The sequence below is a fragment of the Pyxicephalus adspersus genome, chromosome 9, assembly GCF_032062135.1.
Source record: "Pyxicephalus adspersus chromosome 9, UCB_Pads_2.0, whole genome shotgun sequence".
In the NCBI taxonomy this organism is placed as follows: domain Eukaryota; kingdom Metazoa; phylum Chordata; class Amphibia; order Anura; family Pyxicephalidae; genus Pyxicephalus; species Pyxicephalus adspersus.
The window spans coordinates 66,835,893-66,842,120 of NC_092866.1; positions in this window are offsets into that span (position 1 = coordinate 66,835,893).

Below are 6,228 nucleotides of genomic sequence, written 5' to 3' on the forward strand. Positions count from 1 at the left end.
GGGTAATAATCTCTGATAACAGATATCACATATACCCCTTTAATACAGAGGGTAATAATCTCTGATAACAGATATCACATATACCCCAATAATACAGAGGGTAATAATCTCTGATAACAGATATCACATATACCCCAATAATACAGAGGGTAATAATATAGTACTGCACTATACACAGACACAGCAGTCAGTGTGTTCTGGAAGGGATGCCGGCAGCTACCCTGGCTGAGCACATGTTCCCATCTCTGTGCCTGTACTTCCTGCATTTCCTTATATCCTGGTGGGGTTTCTAAGGCCACTATCAGGGGCAGGAAACACTTCAACAACTTTATTTGCAATTTACAAAGTTACAACTCAGCAAGCAGATAGAAAAAGGCAGTCCCCTACACAGGTTTTTGTTTTTAACTTGCTAAAAAAGAAGAACTCCTAGGTGGTTTTCCAGTGGAAAAATAAGAAAGCCTCACAGCTCCAGCTACGGTAGTCTAGCAGATATCCATCTTGCAAAAAGAAATGGAAGTACAGTGCTTTCTTCTGATATTTTGTGGTTGAGCTTTGGAGTTCTCTTACCGTTTTATGCTGTTAGTGACTATGAATGCCTTACATACTCCACTAGGAAGAAGTTATTTCAGAAATATTGAAACATTAAATTGTTAGATAATCATTTGCAGAGTTCTTTCAGGCATATGTGTGATATTGGGGATAACACTAATATTGGGGATAAGACAAAAAGTGTCTCATAACAGACTAAAAGTCATACATTTCCCCTTATAAGATATTTCTTTCTCTGACGACCAGCATTCTTTTAGACCCTCTAGTTTATACCACACATTGTAAAAGTTAGTTTTTTGTGTCTTCAGGTGTCAAAAAACTCAGATAATGCTAGAAGAACTCTGAGCTGTATTCTGAAACCCATTTATTATTACTCTTTAAATTTTCTATATACCAGTAGTAGTAGTAATAGTAGTTGGCTGATTTGTAGCTGGATCATTATGCTGAGCATTTTGAGACCAAGGACTCGTCTCCCAGGCCTCAGGAAAGCCTGGAAACTATATTTACCCTGTTCTTGTGAACCATAAGTCCCAGACATGCCTAGTTTTGTCTCTGTAAACATATTTTATGCTGATTAATAATCTGTGGGTTGGCAGTTCATAAAACCTGTACATATGAAATTATTATTGAGGGAATTTTGGAAGTGTCAACAGCACATCATAACAACTGACACTTAGCACTGCGGAGAGCCCAGTGACTCTGACAAATAACTTGGACTTTACACAGCAACCAGGACCAAGGCAAACCAACTCTGTCAAAGTATTATTTCAGTGTTCTCTTTTATTTTATGCTGTTGCTATTGTTCTGTTATTGTTCTTTGATTAGTCTTTATTTTTATATAATTTGTTCATGCTCTTTGTTTTTGTATGTTTTTACTTATTAAACACTATAAAAGTTTAAGCTGAATCTCCGTATACTCTAAGTAGAAATAGTGTAACTTGCTAACCTGAAAACGTTACTATAAACATTTTGATTGCTGAGAAATCCCTGTCTGGAATATTAAAGAAGCAGAATCATAACTACGGTTGTCAAGGGTGACGGTGCATGGTGCACAGTCCTTCCGTGATGGTGTGTTGGTAACACAGTGGTTAACCTTGCCCTGTGATGGCCTTTTTCAGCCTGCTGGAGTGTAGACTGTTGCTGAGCGTGCTGGAAAATCCGCATGGGGGTGGGGGCTGAGAGGGCCTTCGTCACTAGTGTTGGTCGAATAGCTCACTATTTGATTCGACCGCTATTCGTCGAATAGACCAAAATTATTCGGGTGAACGAACGTCGAATTCGAACTCTATTAAAGTCAATGGGGGAAAAATATGTTTTTCGCAGCTGTGCTTCTTCAGCCTACAAAAAAATTTCAAAAGACATGTCAAGACTCCCCCAGCTCTGCACAACACTGTACAATTAAAAAAAAGGCTTTTCTATGTTGCTGGCAAGGCCATTTTATGGGAACATGCTAGATTTTATAAAGGCCTCCGAGTAGAGGCAGAGAGGGCCCTAGGGGGTTCCTCCGGTCTAAAAATTAGCCACCAGGTTTCACCTCTCTGTTACAAGCCATACACAGGCTTCAGAGTAGAGGCAGAGGGCCCTGAGGGGGGTCTTTCAGTCAAAAAATTAGCCAGTTACACAGCTTTGTTACAAGTTATATAGGCCTCACAGGAGTGGGGACCGCATAGGTAACTGGAATCTTGAGCTGAGTGTAGTGCATCGTCAATGCCACCTAGAAGTCTGTATTACAATTTTTGTGAATGGAGCACTCACAGGTGGCAGCAGCAAAAGCAGGAAGAGGAGGCGGTGGGCCCTGAGACGGATCGTGGACAGCATTGGTAACTGGCATCTAGATTTAGGCACTCGGCAGGCAGTAACAGCAGGAGGAGGTGGCCGAGGGCTCTGAGACTAAGTGTGGATGGCATTAGTATCTGGCATCTAGAGATGGGTACTGGCCAGGCAGCAGCATTAACAGCAGTTGGAGAAGGCGGTGGGCTCTGAGACCGTGGGCTCTTAGACCAAATGTGGACGGCATTAGTATTTTGAATCTAGAGTGGGGTACTGGGAAAGCAGCAACAGTAACAGCAGAAGGGGGCGGTGGGCTCTGAGACCAAATGTGGATGGCATTAGTTTCTTGCATCTAGAGTTGGGTACTGGGCAGGCAGCAGCATCAGTAACAGCAGGAGGAGAAGGCGGTGGGCTCTGAGACAAAGTGTGAACGGCATTAGTCTCTCTCATCTACAGTTGGATACTGGCCATGCATTAGCAGTAACAGCAGGAGAAAGAAGGCGGTGGGCTCTGGGACCAAGTATTGTTGGCATTAGTATCTGGCTTCTAGAGCTGGGTACTGGGCAGGCAGCAGCAGTAACAGAAGGAGGAGGAGGCCAGGGCTCTGAGACAAAGTGTGGATGACATTAGTATGTGGCATCTAGAGCTAGGTACTGGGCAGCAACAGTAACAGCAGGAGGAGGAAGAGGCGAGGGCTCTCAGACCAAATGTGGATGGCATTAGTATCTTGCATCTAGAGCTGGGTACTGGGCAGGCAGCAATAGTATCAGCAGGAGGAGATGGTGAGCTCTGAGACCAAGTGTGGACGGCATTAGTATCTGGCATCTAGAGCTGGGTACTGGGCAGGCAGCATCAGTAACAGCAGGAGGTGGAGGTGGTGGGCTCTGGGACCAAGTGTGGATCACATTAGTTTCTGGCATTTAGAGTTGGGTACTGGGCAGGTTGCAGCATCAGAAACAGCAGGAGGAGGAGGCAGTCGGCTCTGAGACAAAGTGTGAACGGCATTAGTATCTCTCATCTAGAGTTGGGTACTGGGCAGGCAGCAGCAGTAACAGCAGGAGAAGGTGGTGAGCTCTGAGACCAAGTGTGGAAGGCATTAGTATCTGGCATCTAGAGTTGGGTACTGGGCAGGCAGCAGCAGTAACAGCAGGATGAGGCAGTGGGCTCTGAGTCCAAGTGTGGAAGGCATTAGTATCTGGCATCTAGAGCTGGGTACTGGACAGGCAGTAGCATTAACAGCACGAGGAGGAGGCGGTGGGCTCTGAGACCAAGTGTGGATGGCATTAGTATCCGGCATCTAGAGCTGGGTACTGGGAAGGCAGCAACAGTAAGAGCAGGAGGAGGATGAGGCGAGGGCTCTTAGACCAAATGTGGACTGCATTAGTATGTTGCATCTAGAGTGGGGTAATGGCCAGGCAGCAACAGTAACAGCAGAAGGGGGCCGTGGGCTCTGAGACCAAGTGTGGATGGCATTAGTATCTGGCATCCAGAGTGGGGTACTGGGCAGGCAGCATCAGTAACAGCAGGAGGAGGAGGTGGTGGGCTCTGGTGGACGGCATATGTATCTGGCATCTAGAGCTGGGTACTGAGCAGGCAGCAGCAGTAACAGCAGGAAGAGAAGGCGGTGGGCTCTGAGACAAAGTGGGAATGGCAATAGTATCTGTCATCTGGAGCTGGGTACTGGGAAGGCGGCATTAGTAATTGCAGGAGGAGGTGGGCCCTGAGACGGAGCAAGGACCACATTGGAGGTTGAGGCCATCACCTCCATGGACAGTGTAGAAGCTGTAGCTATTGGAGACATGAATGGATGAACGAAATTCACACTGTCCATACCTACTATCTAGTGAAACCACTTTAAAGGGAATGGGTTTGGCAGAATCAACAGGGAAATACAGAAAGTTTTCCTAATTTGTGGATAAATAGCAAGTGCTATCACAATTAAATATCCGTCTTTGTTTTAGAGAAATACATATATTTTTTTGGGTTCTAGGATAGATACCAAGTGCTACCAGAATTAAAAACCTGTATCTTTTGGAGAGAAATACAGATTTTTTTTATGGCTTTGGGGATGTATAGCACTGTAGGATCACAATAAGATATCTGTATTTTTTGGAGAGAAATATAGAATTTTTTTATGGCTTTGGGGATATTTAGCAAAGTAGGATCAGAATAAAATATCTGTATTTTTGGAGAGAAATACCAACATTTTTATGTGTTTTAGGATAGATACCAAGTGCTATCATATTAAAATATCTGTATTTTTTATCAATAAATACAGAATTTTTTATGGTTTTTGTGATAGATTGCAAGATGTATCCTAAATTATGATACCTCTTGCAAACTATCCCAAAAGCCAAAAACATTTCTCAATTTATCTATAAAAAATACAGATATCTCATTCTGATCTCACTTGCTATCTATCAAAAAAGGCAAAAAAACTCTGTATTTCTCTTCAAAAATTACAGATATTTTTTTCTGGTCCCACTTGCTATCTATCAAAAAAGCCAGAAAAATGTCTGTATTTATCTATTAAAATACAGATATTTAATTATGATACCTCTTACAATCTATCACAAAAGCCAGAAAAAAATCTGTATTTATCTATAAAAAATACAGATATTTAAATATGATCACACTTGCTATCTATCCAAATAGCAATAAAAATTACCGTATTTTTCTCCAAAAAATACAGTTATTTAAATATGATACCTTTTGCAATCTATCACAAAAGCCAGAACATTGTCTGTATTTATCTATAAAAAAATACAGATATTTAATTCTGATCCCACTTGCTATCTATAAAAAAAGGCAGAAACAATTCTGTATTTCTCTCAAAAAATACAGATCTTTAATTCTGATACCTCTTCCAATGTGTCACAAAAGCCCAAACATTTTCGGTATTTCTAAAAAAAAAAATACAGATATTTAATTCTGATACCACTTGCTATCTATCCAAAAGGACAGAAACATTTCTGTATTTCTCTACAAAAAAATACAAATATTTAATTATGAATATCAGCTCCATTACAAGTGATATGCTTGGATACCAACTTGGATACCCAGTAGCTCAGTGGGTCCTGGCTTTGCAGGTTGCAGATGTCCCATGTAGGGCTCAGGTATTCCTGCACCATGACTGAGTAGCGCTGCTGAGTGTCATTTTCAATTGCTGCACAACTGGCAACTTGCTTCCACTGAGAAAAAGCCTGCATAGTTTGGCTTAGACGATCTCTACTGCTGCTGCCATTCATGCCACTTAAGTTAGTTGTTTGGCTTCCATGGCTGGTGGAACTGCCATAGGGATCCCTGCTGCTGCTGGCAGCCAGAGAGGCTGAGCACAAGTCCCTTACAGGCACTTCTTGGTAGTGCTGCATTTTAGGTCCCCTGTATTGGAGCAAGATGATTGTTGTATCTCAGGCTTGTAACGTGGATCTAGTAATGTAGCAATCCAATAGTTGTCAGTCTGTTTTTATGTGTTGTATGCGTGGATCTTTGGCTATGCACTCCTGCATGAAGGCTGTCATGTGGCTCAAAGTTCCCACAGCTGGGGTATTTCTAAACCCACATTCTTGTGTGTTGAACAGCAGGACAGGGTCGTCCCCCTCCTCCACCTGGTCTTGCCATCCACGGAAAATGCCACCTTGTGTTTGGGTGGATGGATGCCATGTACCCTCAATATCCTCCTCTGCCCCTCCCCCCCCTTCTCCCATGCCTGCAATGTCCTCCTCATCCTCTTCCACCTCCTCCTCTTCCTGGATTTGTAGTGCACTATGCCTAGTAGGCATGCACATCTAAGATGATGTTTGAAACATCATTTCTTGCTGCAGCCTCCGCTCTGTGTCGTGTCCGAGATCCACCATCATCTTTTCCAGCAGGCATAGGATGGGGATGGCGTCACTGACACAGGCCTGA